The sequence below is a fragment of the Alexandromys fortis genome, unplaced genomic scaffold (assembly GCF_014885135.2).
Source record: "Alexandromys fortis isolate MF-2015 unplaced genomic scaffold, M_Fortis_MF-2015_v1.1 scaffold_79, whole genome shotgun sequence".
NCBI classification, from domain to species: domain Eukaryota; kingdom Metazoa; phylum Chordata; class Mammalia; order Rodentia; family Cricetidae; genus Alexandromys; species Alexandromys fortis.
This window is the reverse complement of record NW_026067964.1, coordinates 6,079,896-6,094,477: the sequence shown is the minus strand read 5'-3', so window position 1 is coordinate 6,094,477 and position 14,582 is coordinate 6,079,896. Positions and strand designations below refer to the sequence as shown.

At 45.4% G+C, this 14,582-nt stretch overlaps 1 protein-coding gene across 4 annotated transcripts in view; it reads left to right on the top strand.

The window, feature by feature from the left end:
* Positions 1 to 8,140: 8,140 nt before the first annotated feature.
* The window catches only part of Lhfpl2 (LHFPL tetraspan subfamily member 2), a 147,790-nt gene continuing 141,348 nt past the window's right edge, over positions 8,141 to 14,582 (top strand). For all 4 annotated transcript variants that reach the window (XM_050153759.1, XM_050153765.1, XM_050153761.1 and 1 more), the window contains exon 1: positions 8,141 to 8,331. The gene's annotated coding sequence lies outside the window, so the exon portion shown is untranslated. The remainder of the gene's footprint in view (positions 8,332 to 14,582) is intronic.

Here is a 14,582-nt window from a genome sequence, read left to right as displayed (position 1 = left end):
CAGTAAGGCTGTCATTCATACCCGCATCCTACCCCTTACTAATTCACTAAAGTAAGCAGAATTAATTCACTGATTCCTCAGAGTGAACTTTGGTGCAATCTTAACTTTGGTTTGCTGTTCAGACTGTATAAGGAGAGACGAACATTAATTCATCTCCCACTGTAGAAAATCTCAAGGCTTTGTAATAGGCACATCCACATACATTGTAATAAAATAATCCCATGCAGAAAGTAGTGTTAGCCTTATTTCAAAGTGAGGAAACTCCAGGCGTGGTGATGATCAATCACCTTTAACCCCAGCACTCAGAGGCAGAGGCAGACATGATAGGTCTTTGTGAGTTCAAGGGCAACCTGGTCTGTATACTGAGACCTTGTCTCGAAACAAAATTAAGAAACCTAAAGTTTGGAGAGGATAACTAATGAACCTAAAATTGTTCAGTAACTGATGAAGGAAGTGACATTTGTTTATACTCAGCCCCAAAACTCCAAAGTCCATGATATTTTCTTATTGAGGATGTTTTCTTTCTGTCTGCCTAGAAAACATGTCTATAAAGCTGCTGTGACTTGAATTACGACTCTCATGTAGTCGGGTATAATAAAGTAGTCCCACACTAGCTCAGAATGGAGTATAATAATAATAATATATATTATATTATTATATTAGTATAATATAATAATCCAGTAGCCAAGGGGCTGCATACGTTTCTACATCTAAATATATATAGTACATGTAGCCACACCCAGAGTGAGCCAATATCTTAAAGGCTATTGGCTGAAGGAGTTCCCACAACACCTCCCCCTTTTGTCTAAATAAAAGAGGTCTAAGTCTAATACAAAACTATATACAATAAGAACAAATATCAAGTACAAAAATTGGAATTACAACCTGCATAAGCAATATCAAGCAAGAAACACATGCTAAATGTTTTAATAGTTATCCCATCCTAAGGACTCTAAGTCTTGTATTAGAAATGGCTTGGCTAAGTCATGAGAGGAAAGTAATTATGGCTATCTAGTCTTCAACCCCATCGAAGACCTGAGACAGAAATGATATTACTTAAGTAAACCAGAAGTACAATCAAGCAACTTCCAAAAGGTGCAATAATGATAGAGACAACTGGCTACCTGGGCAAACACCTAAAGTTTCATTTGCAACGTTGGATCAACCAACTTTGGCTAAGGCCTAGAGTAACTGACAGACCATTTTCAAAGGCAGGAAGATTTTAAAACTGTCTTACCCTGTCTTGGCAAGGTTTGGCAGTCTTTTTTCTTGTATGCTGCTTTGTCCAGTCTGACACTGTGCATTTTGTCAGTGGTTGATTCGTGGGCAGTTCTTTGCCCAAAGGCCAGTCTTGCCAAGAAGAAAACAAGCTCCAAGTGAAATGTCTTCAGTTCCCAACATTCTCTCAGGAATAGATCGGTGCTGCCAGGAGCAATCGTGTCTCATGTCAACAGAACCCTAAGCTATTTGAATGTCATTTTTTTTTACAGTTCTTTGAAGTGGTTGAAGATTACTATCTATGCAGAATACAATCTCTATGTATCTAAAGACCCTGATTAGTCTAACTGTAAGTATGACAAACATGAATGACTATTGACCTATATTTCCTAATACATATATAGCTTAAAGACTAAGACTTCATATTAGAATATTAAACAGTTTTTAAACAGCTGTGCAGCAAATGAGGACAATGACATCAAAGTGTAAATAATGTATAAGTATCTTGATCAGATGTAGAAATGTATAGAGCAATATGATAAATATATAGAAACATGCATGCAATCTGACAAAATAATTTTGCATAGGTGTACAAATATTGTAAGCAGAAGTAGGATCATATTTAATATAACAAATATAATTTGAATTTGTATCAATATACAAGAATCTATACCAATGTAAATTGTCTATAAATAATAACTCACAAGTATTCACTTTATTACTCACTATTATTAACAGTGTGAGAACTCACACTAATCTTCCTATTATCCCATCCAATTTCAGAAAATGAAGGAGGCATTTGTAGTTTTTTGGGGTTGACCAACAAACTTATTTCACACAACATTTAAAGGAAATACTCCTGCAATAAAACTAGTTTTGTTTTCTTGATGTTACCCCACTGTCGCCTGCTTTCCTAGGTCCCAATTCTGTGGTTTCTGTGGTTTCATTTGTAGAACCTCAAAAGAGAACAAACATTATCTGGTGTAGTTACTGTAGCACAAGCTGTTCTGTTGGGAAAAGACTAGAAATAGTCCAATCGTCCGACTTAGTACTTGCTTTGATTGCCACCTCCCAAGGTTGTTCTGAAGTGGACATGGTAGTGGTTGGCGACTGAGTTCCGGGAGAGCTGTGGATTTCAACCTGAGAAACATTTGTGAAATGGAAGAGTGATGGTGCTATTTTGCATAATTGCATAATGCAAGGCTCATTTGTCATCATTGTGTTTTCTTTTCTGAGGACACTGGAGTCTGGGGGAAAGTTACCTTTAGATGATGTAGCTTCAGCCTCTTCAGCTATACCAGAAAAGCAGTCTGGACCATTCTGTCATTCCTGTTCATTTCTGCCTTCACTGCTGGAGGAAGGAAGAGTCTTGCTTCCCTGAGTAGAGGTCCTGCATCTACGTATTTAAATTGTCCAGTTTCTAAGATGTAAGGATTCCTACAATTCAACTTCTTTTAGAAAGTCATGCAAGGCAAAGTTTGTCTGCCTGGAGGAACAGCCAGCACTCTTCAGTGGGCTCCGAGAACTACACCGTAGATTGAATATTGTACTTGTGTTAAGTATGAAATCACAGACTGACATTTAATGTTTGACTCTGGTAAACCAGGACACTGTCAAGAAGATCTCTTACCCTTTTCTGTTATTTCAAGTAAGAAGGAAATAACCTGGGTCCACTTGGAAAGGTGCAAAGTGCGTACAATGACCTGAGATACTCAGTGTTTTTCCTACTAACAGGAGTTGATGTGTTCTCTATCTCTAGCACTAACCAGAGTAAGATGTTTAAATGAGTGATCACCACAAATGTTCGGGTCTGTTTTACGAATATATCAGTCTGCTTTACATTGTTACAACAAAATACCCAAGGCTGGATACTTTATTTAAAAGCTTTATTTTGCTCCCAGGTATAGGAATCCAAGAGCCTGATGTCACAGGGTCTGGGGACACAGGCCTGTGATCCTTCTGAGGGGACTGAGGGCTGGTGTCACAAGGTCAAGGCCTCTCTGACCACAGAATGAAATTCGAGGCCAGTCTTGGCAATGTCTCAGAATAAAAAGTAAACAGAGCACTGGGAACACAGCTCAGTGGTAGAGCAGTTGCCTAGCATCCATGCGTAGGCTCATGAGAACCTACTAAGCAGTATGTGACTTTGCTCACCTCTGGGGAGAGGGTGCATGGCTGAGTCATGTGGCAGATGGCACCATGGTGGAGTATTCTAGGATGGATAACACGTTAAGGTAGGAAGTCAGAGCGCAGGCAGAAAAAACATATTGTGACTTGCTCATTTGTAACACAGTAGACACCATGACTGGGTCAGGAGATGCCCAATAGCCTTCATTTCTTACAGGAAAAAGTGCATACATGTGCACATATGTGTATATATGTATATAGAGGGAGAGTGCATATATATGTATATAGGCATGTGTATTGTGTCCTCCAATTTGAACATATTATCTAAAGGGAGCATTTTATTTTACTCCCCTTCCATTCCTTTTCCTAGAAACAGGAACCACACAAATGTACCCCTGGGGTTCAGATTTGGAGATGGCTTAAAGATGTACACTAAAGATTCGTGTGTCGGGAGCTGGGAACCCAGTATGGCAGTGTGAGAGGTGACGGAACTATTAAGGAGTAATTAAGCCATTGAAGAGGTTGTCCTCTGAAGGAATTAATGTAGGTACCATGCAATCTGCTTAGCTCACAGGAAAGACGATTCTGTCTGTCTGTCTGTCTCTCTCTCTATATATATATATATAAATGTACATATATGTATAAATGTATACATGCTTATACATATATGTGTGTATACATGTATATTTATATTCATTTTGAGTCAGATTAAAGACATATACTCTTCACGTTGTAAAAAAAAAGCATTATCAGTGTCTCATTTTTAGCCTTGTGACTGAATCATGATAAATACGCTTCCAAATTTCACCTTTGGTACCAGTGAGGCTAAGAGCGAAAACCTTCCCTTGTAGAGGTCTTGAGAGCAGCACATGCTTCCTAATAGCCGAGATGAAGCCTGGGAAGCACAAGCCACAGACCAGATGTTCACAGTGTCGAGATTGGGGCTAGAATCCACCTCCTGGGGGGCAGGGGTCATGAGCACTGTTAGACAGCTAATCCCCGCAGGCTTCTGTATTTTTGTTCTTTCCTGAGAAAGGTTTGCAATCCAAGAATATGTCTGCAGGTGCTGCCGGTGAAGATTAGGAGCCACTCAAGAGCTGGCTAATCGATCTTGCCAGTTACATGTTAACTGCTTTAACTTGCCAGTTACATATTACTGCGCAGTTAGGAAGCCTACCGGTGTTTCTGTGATATATGACAAAATACTGAAGTTGAGAGAGAGAGAGAGAGAGAGAGAGAGAGAGAGAGAGAGAGAGAGAGAGAGAATTTCTTAGGAGTCCAAGGCCTTTCCTGTTTAATCTGCTGCTGTTTCCCTGACTTCACTGTGTCCCTCCAAACTTGCAAAGTCTGTTGTCCACCAGAGACATTTTTGTTAGCTTTCTTTCACTGACAACTGCACACCTTGGTGATGGAATTTCTAGAAAAATAGAGAAGTTTCTCTTGTATATTTAGATTTAATTCTTATCATTGTCTTAACACCTGCCCACACCAGCGCCGAAGTTCAGATGCGGAATTTCATGGTGACTTTGAATGGGCTGTTTCTGTGGTCACGGAGGTGGCCTCTGTCTCACATAGTGCTGATCTTGTACAAAGTAGAGCCCTTTAGGTCTCGGTGTTCAAACTTGCCTTTTCTCAATGCTTATTTGTAGAAGAAAATGATAGATGTGTAGAATTTCAGATAGCTCGTTCATGTAATTACACCCTCAGAGCAGCAGAACGAGCCGTTTTCAGTCCGCGTCTTCTCGCAGTGCCCACCACAGACCTGTAACTCCGCCTGACTCCTGGATCCACTACCGTTCCTCCATTCTGGGTCTTCAAAGGGGACTGATTTCAAAAATCTATGTCCTTTATGATGATATCATTTTAGGAAATAGCAGCCTTTCCCAGCTGTGTGTGTTAGGGGTCTGTCTCTTTAAGAAGCTGATTTTTACAATGAGCAGGGAAATTGAAGCTAATCGATATTCAATATGCTGATGGCCAGAAAATAGATTACCTTCCTGTGAGAAATGTGTATTTTCTTTAACTCCCATACCGGTTCGCACTCTGAAAGAATACAATGCAGAGTTCATACACGGAAAGCTCTCTAGCCTGGCCGATGGGGTGCCCTGTCCAGATGTTCAGAGAGCAGAGACATCTGTGCAGACAAGTCAGTCTGCCATCATACTCCTCAGCCAGGCTCCACTGTAATTTTACCTTATGACCTATCCAAGTGGCTCGTAATCATTTTTTCCCAAGGCCTCCTTGTCATTTGACTAAACTTTGTAGATACTCTTTAATTTCCTCCTCGCTCATGCCTTCCAGTGTTTTTTGAAAATTTGACCCCAGCTCCTGACAAGAGCAGCGCTGACAACACCCCAGGCTTTCTCACGCGGGAGTCCTTCTCCAGGGCTTCCTTTCCAGGTACTTTGTCCTGGCATTGTGGTGTCGCTCCCTTCATTTTCCACTAAGTGTAATTTTATCTCACCTCCAGATCCATGTCATCCTCGCTGCAAATGCTGGCTTTGATGTTAGTGCAAGTGGCTGTACACATGGTTGAGAGGTGGGGGAAAGATCATGCTTTATTTCCCAGGCGGATCTTCTACAGATTCAACAGAGAGTACCAACTGGGCATAAACACCCTAATTTATATATCCCAACAGGTATTTACTCTGCCAGCATTGTGGAAGATGCAAAGGCTGCAGGCTACAGAGTGTGCCCTTCAAAGAGACTGAAACAGAGGAGGCACCAATCCCAGCTAAATACATAGGAAACATACAATACCTCCAAATGCCACAAAACAAGTCATGTTCAAACACCCACAACCCACGAGGGAAGCCATTTTTCCATTTCTTCCCGTTCACTGACACCTCTCCAAGTGCTTTCTTTCAATAGTCTCTGACAGAAGCTACAGCTAGCAGCTCAATAGATGTGTGGATCACAGTGTGGTCTACCTGGGAGCAGAGAGCATTCTCTACTCCTGCAAGCATGTCTCTGCAATGCATAACAAATGACTTCACCCATGACTGCTTCTGTGTAGGGAGGGCTTCTGATAAAATGGAGGTAGTAGTGCCTCTTGATATTCAGATGTTCCTGGCACATTGGAGTCACCAACGGACAAGAGCGGCCAACGTGCGGGGCTCAGGGACTTGGACTGCATGTGGTTGTGACTACACAGTATAGAGTTTGGGCTTATTTGTTCTGTGTTCTCTTCGGAGTTGATTCAGCCAAGCGCGATAACCTTAAAGGGTTACAGGAAGAGGGTGCAAGGTGAAAGTTTCTCTTTTTAAAATTTGTTTTGTGTTTCTTCTCAACTCAGCGACTCAAACAACTCTCCCACAATTACCTTCATCTTTGTATAAAGGTGAAGTCTTATATTTACTGTAATATTTATTAGGAATTTAACGAGTATGTCCTTTTGAATGGTTGTTCTTGTTAATTCTCTGCTTGTAATGCTATGTAGAGTTTTGAATAATTTATTCCTAACCTGTCAGCCCTCTTGTTATTTCTAACATGTAATTTTGCAAAATAGCAAGACTACTTAACGCTCTTTTGTAGCAGAATGTCTCCCTGAACGCTTCTTTTTCAGTGAAGTCAACTGGGATCCATCTATGGGAGATGTCATGGGAACAGCATCAGCAACTTCAGCATGGATTCAGCCATAGACCCTTCTAGGACCCTTTCTGGACAGAGGAGATGCATCAAGATGCATTTGTGCTTGCAGTTGTTAATTGGTGGCAAGCTCTGCATGTGAAGCACCACAAACCGTCTCCTCATTTGCATGTTTCCTCTCCAACCAAAGGTCACGGGTGACTTCATGTAGGTTATCTACAATACCGCGAGTGGGCCAGCTGTGGCCATGGTTTTCAGTAGTGGAGTTTCCAAAAAACATTGTTTTTCTTTTCTTGGCAAAATGCCTCAGATTTCTCACATAGGAAGTGGCCTGCTGAGTGGTGTTCCAGAGCCATTAACCTGAAAAGTTGTGCAGATAGGTGTGAGTGCACACAAACAGAGACGGAAGGCAGGGGGGAGCCACTGAAGCGGACAAATCCAGGTGGGCTTGGAAATAGCGGGTTAAGTGCAAAGACTTCAAGAGCAAAAAGCCCATGCAAACTGCGCCTGACAGTGGAGGAGAGAATACCCAAACCCACTGGCTCTGTGCCTTGGTGCATAGAAGCATCTCGGACAACTGTCTGAGAGTTTGGGGGGAAATTTGGTGGGGGTGTGGGGGGGATACAAAGGAAGATTTCTTGGCTGAGCTCTGTCCTTACACAATCCTTACACAATGAATGCAGACGATTCATCCCCTGACTGTTTGACTCTGACTTAAGCTCCCACCCCTAGGGGTGGTGGCGAGAGGTTGGTGGGTCTCCTGTCTGGACAAGGATCCCTTTCAGACTAGCTAAAATGCCTTCAATATCCATCGAAAACTATCTTGAGTGCGGGGAGGATGTGTCTGGACGCAAGCGCCTAAGCTGGGAATAGTCTGTGACTGCTTGCCCAGTTTCCCCAAGTAGACAGCAGGACCTGGAAATTGCAGCCCCCTCTCCAGCTTGCGGTTCTCCAGGGCCGCCGACCAACGTTCTTCCCGCCCCGCCGGATCCGGTCCACGATCAGCGCCCCAGAGACCGCTCCTCCAAAGTGCATGAGGAGGGGACCCGGTAGGGCTCCGGGACCCCTCTCGCCGGGATCCCATGTAGCGCACACCATTCCCAGCCCTGCAGGACCCCCCCCCCCCGCCCCGGAGGCTGGGCCTCGCCGACCCCTCCCCGTGCGGCGGCCGGAGGCGGGGATGCTGAGTGGCAGCGGCCGGCCTGACTGCGAGGTTCAGCCGCCTCCTCCCGCTGCGCCCGCCCCTCGGCCTCCGCCCCGGCGCCGCCGACCCTCGTCTGCTCCCGCCCTCGCCCGTGCGGGTCCGCAAGGGCCAGATCGAGGCGGCAGCGAGGTGGCTGCACAGAGAGCCCGGCTGGGGAAGGCTTCACACTCCCGGCTCAGAGCGTCCCCGGCCAGGTAGGCGAGGCGCGGGGAGCCCGGGAGGGGGACGGTCCCGGACAGCGCACGGGGGGGGGGGGCGCAGCGGGACAGACGGCGGGTGCTGGGATGGGAAGGATCCGCTGTAGCGCCGGCAGCAGACGTGGACGAAGTTGAGCGTGGAACTGCTTCTTTTGGGGGAGCTGCAGGGGTCCCCCGCCAGTCCTGCTCCGTGCCGCGTGGGTCTCACTGGCCACAGACCCCAGCTGCATCTCAGACCCGGGCTGCATTTTTTTTTTTTTTTTTTTTTTTTTTTTTTTTTTTTTTGTGACAAGCACAGAGACCGGGGGTGAGGGTTGGAGAGGAGGTGGGCGGGCGTGGGGGTGAGGGGAGTACACCATATCTGGGGAGGATGAAGGACGGGTTTTTATGCAGTTCCTACCCCTGCCCGGCTCCCTTTTCTCTCCGGCTATTCGCGGTCTCGTGCTCTCTGAACTAAGAAAAGCGAAAAGATTTTCTCCAAGCCGGCTCAACTTTTCTGTTATTTCGGGAGCTTCAGAGGTTTTTATGGAAGTCCGTTGTGGAGTGAGAGAAAGGCAGAGACTCTCATCCTCATTCCCTATCCCGGGGAAGCTTCCTGTATTTTTGTGCCGTGATTGTTTGTGCTTGTAGTTTACAGCTGGTGACCCATATGGAAAAGTGGAGCCACTGCCCGCGAGTGTGTGGAGCCAGAGGGCGGCGAGGTGTGGGGGAGCCATAGGGTAACCCAGACTTCCTTCGAAGGGACTTTCATTCTCTGAGAGCTCTCCCTGCCCAGATGGAAGAGAAGACAGGAGAACTTACCTTGCTTTTTCTGATGCTCTCCTAATCACTTTAAAAAAAAAAAAAAAACTTTTCAAATTAAGATAGAGAACACGTTCGCGACGATTAAATCATTTAAAGACGGGGAAGACAAAAATCCTTCTGCAGTCAAGATTTCCAGCCTATGTTGGAAATCTCATCTTGATGAGCTAATATTCGAAAGGGTTAAAGCAATACAGAACAACATCTTATTTTGTAATAGTTACCTCCACTGTGGCTTGTGGTCTGTGGCAGGGTAGCATTTTCTGGCGGGAGGTGGCTCATTGTGCGTGCAGGAGGATGGGCAGGGGGCTGCTCATTTGTCTTGGAGCCTGGCTAGTTAGGAAGAGTAATTACACTGCAAATGAACATTTGTGAATAGAATTGGAGTCATGATACATGAACCCGTCATTTGTCGGTGGGGGGGGAAGGGATCTTTGTAGATGAAAGCAGTGCCTTATGGGAGAAATAATACACACTGTTTATCCATGTGTATGGCTCACAATTGATAGCACCTGCTAACAGCTGAGATAGGGACTTAGAGATTTTGCTGCCTGCAGGGGTTGAGCAAGGCAGGGAGGAAAATCTACAGCAGGAGATGGTCACAAAACAATGAATTGAAAACTTCAGGTGTGTGTATGTGTCTATGCAAAAGTTGTGTACGTCTTCTGTATTATCATCACTGCAAAGAATTGCCAACGTAGGAGGATTAAGATTGAGGAGACTCACAGGACTGGAGCTGGCTCAGTCTTGCTGCTCTTCCAGAAGTCCCGATTCATTTTCTAGAACCCAACGCAGGTAACTCAACAACTGTCTAACTCCAGCTCCTGGGGATCCAGTGCCTCTGTCTCCATAGCTACTTGCATTCGTGTGCACATACCCAAATGCAGACACACACCTAGATGGAATTGAAAATCAATCTTAGAAAAAGTCTTTAGGAGACTCGGATTCAGTCTGTTGAGCTAATTGTGTGAATCCCTATGTGAACATTTGGCAGGCTGTTTTCTTGTTCTCAGCCTTGGTCCCCGTGTCTATAAAATAGTGGTGGTATGTCTGGAACAATGGCTCTGGTGTTAAGAGCTCCTGTTGCTCTGGCATGAGGACTGGAGTTCTGATCCCAGTACCCACATCAGGAGGCTCAGAAATGCCTATAACTCCAGCGCCAAGGCATTCCAGGGCCTCTTCTGGCCTCCAAAGGCACCTGCTCACACATGTGTGCATACATACAGACAGACACACACCCACACACACACACACAAATAAATCTCAGAGATGGCACCGCAGTTAATAGTGCTTACTGCTTTCTAGAGAACTGGATTGGATTCCCGCCACCAGCGTTGGGTAGCTCATAACTGTCTGTAGCTCCAGCTCTTAGGGATTGAATACCCTCTTCTGGCCTCTGCAGGCACTGCATTCATAGATACAAACCCATACACTGATACACAAATATCCACAGAATTAAAATGCTAATAATAAAATAACCAAAGTTTTTGAAAATGGTGGTAACGAGTTCAGGTCAGAGTCCTTGGAAGATTAAGCGATAGATAACTTTGGGGCTTGAGATGGTTTCCTATGCACAGTGAATGCTCAGAAAACGTTAACGATTGTCAGCATTCTGAGTCCCCAGGGTTAGGGGAATGTGAGGATACCCTGATTTTCAGATGAATGACTGAGTTGAGCCATGCCTCTGATGGTCCATACCTAGAAATACCCACTCTTTCTAGAGCTTTCAGACTCCATTTTTTTTTTTTTTGGCCTTTCCTGGTGAGCCTTTTCTGGACCACCTCTTCTAGGTGTTTTGTAGTGCAGTATCTGTGTCCCTGAGAGCTGGGGTGCAGAGGGCTCATCATTCCAGGCCTGTGCTCTGTGTGCTGGCAGATTCTTAGGTCCCCGCATCTCATCAAAATAAATATCCACGTTTTATTTGGAAAGAAAACAATTTAAAAACTTGATAGTGGTGAGTATGATAAACACTGGCCAAGAATGCTAAAATCAGTGTTAGACTCAGTGCTTACAGGTGGTCTGTAAATGCCTAATTTCCAGAATTCACTAAAGACAAAACAAAAAAAAACAGCCTTAAGGTATGCCTTGAGGTAGTAGACACCTAAGAGCAAAGTGAACAGAGACGCCCTTAACAAAACAGTTATGTCTCGAGGATGGGAACTGTTCCCTGTGCTCCTCCTCCTGATGAGGGGTGGTAATACCAGTTTATTTGTTTTGTTTGTTCATTCATTTATTCTGTCATTCAGCTGATGTTTTTGAAGCTTCTCCAGTGGGACAGGTTCTGAGGCCTCACTGTACTTTCAAAGAGCTCCACAGGGTGTGGACAAGGTAGCCAGTGCCATGCTGCAGGAATCCTGGCTTCATAGGAGTGGGGCCAAGAGAACCTTGGAGATTGGGCCCGGGACAGAATCGTGTCGCGTGGCTGCAGGGCTGCAGCCTCCCTCCATCGTCGCTGGGCCTGTTGAGCGCAAAAGCGAACAAAGGCATTCTTAACAAAACAGTTATTTCTTGATCAGGTGACTGCCCTGTGTGGCTCCTTCTAATTTTGGGGGTGTGTCCAGTTTTTTCATTTGCCCATTCATCTCTCCTGTCATTCAGAAAAATGTCTTTTTAGTGCTGCAGGTGAGAGCCCTTTGTTTCCTTGTGACCGAAGCTTTTGAAATGTCGTCTCCTTTCAACAGGCCCGAGTGGGAATAATTAAGCTCCTGACCCTTGGCCTCCGTGGCCAACCTCAGACTGATGCCATCCTGCGGGCTTGACGGGATCTGTTTTCTTTGAACTGGAAGACCTGTGGTCCACACAGAGTGGCTCTGAGTGTGTTTAGTACTGAGGGTGTTCAGCTAAGGAAATGGATTCCGTCCCTGCACATGTATGTTGTGGCAGATGTTTGCATGTCCTTAGATCCAGATGTTGAAGCCAGACACCAGGAAGGAAGGCCTCCAGGAGGGGCTTAGGTTTCAGTGAGGTACTGAGAGTGGGTCCCCCGTTCTGAGCTCTTCTTTCCTTCTGAAGACACAATGAGGGAATAGTGTGTAATTTTTTTAGACCACCCGGTCTATGATATTTCTTATTAGCAGCCTGAACATTGTAGCACACACTCATGCGCGCACGCATACACACACACACACACACACACACACACACACGATGACCTTCACTAGCTAAGATTATGAGATTTGTGTAAGTCTGCACTACCCTGAATTAATTTAAAAGGTATGTTATCCACCTGTTTTCCAGTTTAACCTTAAACCACCAGCTAGGTCAAGAGAAACAACCAGCTCCGACGTGAAGGCATGGCTGGCCAGAAAGGGGAACCCTGGTGTACTTTTCCTGTTCTTCATGTGACTTTGTTCTGATTTTGATTCAATAACACGTCTTATTCATTTGGCGGTTTTTATGGACACTAATGAAATATTCTGGGGAACTTGAAGAGGACTTCAGAGCTGTTTGCTTGGGGTGAAACTTTATGTGGTTTATGGAACAGTGGGCGCTGAACCCTGAGTGCGGTTCTGACACTGACATGCAGAGCGTTGGGCGATTACACCATTTCTAAGGAACGACGCTGGGCACTAGTGAGGTGATAGCGGCAGTACAGAAAGTTTATCCTTTCCTCGTGAGGAGAATTTCAGTTAGGAATAACCAGCCTGAGGCTGTGAAACCCCGGCTAAAACACGGAAGCAGCAGCCACACGCTTCTCTCCTTGTTGGTGGAAGACCGGCAGCACCTGTCTCAGAAGTGCGTTTCCCCTGCCTTGGCCCCGCGTGCTCCGCACATCTGTGCTCCGCGTTCTCTCTGATGGGCAGTGCCAGGCTTCTCCAAGTCTCACGTTCGAGAGGGGAGCAAGCTTATCAACTGCGCTTTTTTTTTTTTTTTTTTTTTTTGCGGGGAGTGTGTGTGTGTGTGTGTGTGTGGCTTCCTTGGGGGGGGGTTATTGCTGTTCATTTAAATTTCATTCATTTGGGGAATCATTGAAAGGGTGCCAAGTTGACCCCATGACTGTGTGGGATCACAGGCATGCTATTTAACTTGTGTACAACCCTGTCCTCTCTTCTTGCCGTGGAGTTAGGGTAAGTCCAGCGTGGCCTGATGAACCATCGTCTGTCTGTGGACAGTTTGGTCCCTCGCCTCCCATACTCCACTGGGTTGGAAGGATATAGGCTAGAGTTTTAACTGGTTATCTTGGTATTTCTGTCTAATTGATAAAAAAAAAAAAAGCCTAACTTAAGTACTTTTTAGGCAAGCTAGGGGGTTTTGGGAGTTTGGAATTGTAGTTGCTTTCAGGAGAAGCCGAGGCAGCAGAGGGTCTGAAATAGCTTCTGCAAGCCCTTCCCACATGCCTGGAAAGTTTAGAGGGGCTCCCTTTCCTCTGCTGGCTCTATTGTTCAGCATTTTCTTTCTTTCCTGCGGAGCTGTGCTGTCAGGGGCTCCTGGAGTTCAGGCTTCCTTTCTTTGGCCAGGCAGCGCTGGACTGAGCACGTGTGTTATTTTCCAGCGCTGGCGGCAGCGAGCCAGGTGTTTAAGGAAGGTTCTGACTGCATCGACAGTGGCCTCTTCTATCTGCAGATAAGTGGCACCTGGTACACACTGATGAAGGCCAAAACAACTTCTTAAAAAGTTGGATTCCCCCCCCCCCCGCCCTTTGCCGATAGCGATCAAGTTTTAGGAACTGAAAAGTCATACGTTGGATCGGTCAGTATAAAATGTCTTGCATTTTATAAAGGCCTGCGGTTCGTATACTAAACACACCCTTTGGAAAAACATGGCTCACGACTTTGAAAATCATTTCAGATCATGCTCTTTTCGTGGAACTGGCCAATAGTCCATCCTCGAAGACATCTGTGTACAGTGAGGCCCATCAGTGGATGTTCCTAATGACACTCTTTCTCGCCCTCATCCTCGAAGGTATCCACTCCTACTAATTTACTGACTATGCAGATCCAGGCTGTGATGGGGCACAGCATGCCTCTTAATAGGGGTCTGTAGGTCAGCTTCATCCAAGTCTTCATTTGGTAAGTGGGTGTGCTTAGGGTGTATGGGCTGCTCATGTGGGTTTTTTTCCAGCTTATGCCTAGGTCCGTGGCTCTTCTCTAAATTAGTGAAGGAGGGCAGAATCCAAAGAAGCAGAAGGACTGTGTGGAATTCTTAATCTGTGGGACAAAGTCAAGAACCGTAGGTAGGGACAGCACCGGCCAAGAGGCCACACCACATCAGATAATGACCCAAGTGGTGGTGATGATGTTGAAAGGGTGGCAGGTTCTGCGCACACCTTGTGTGACTGGCTGGCCAGGGCTATTTAGGATAGATGATCGTCGGATCCACACTGCTGTGACGGCTTTGGATCTAAGAAAATGGTGACCTTGTCACCAGACACCTTTATCCACAAAGCTTCTAGGATTTAAAACATTAAGAAAAAAATTTGAATTTCCACCAACTTAACTTCATATATA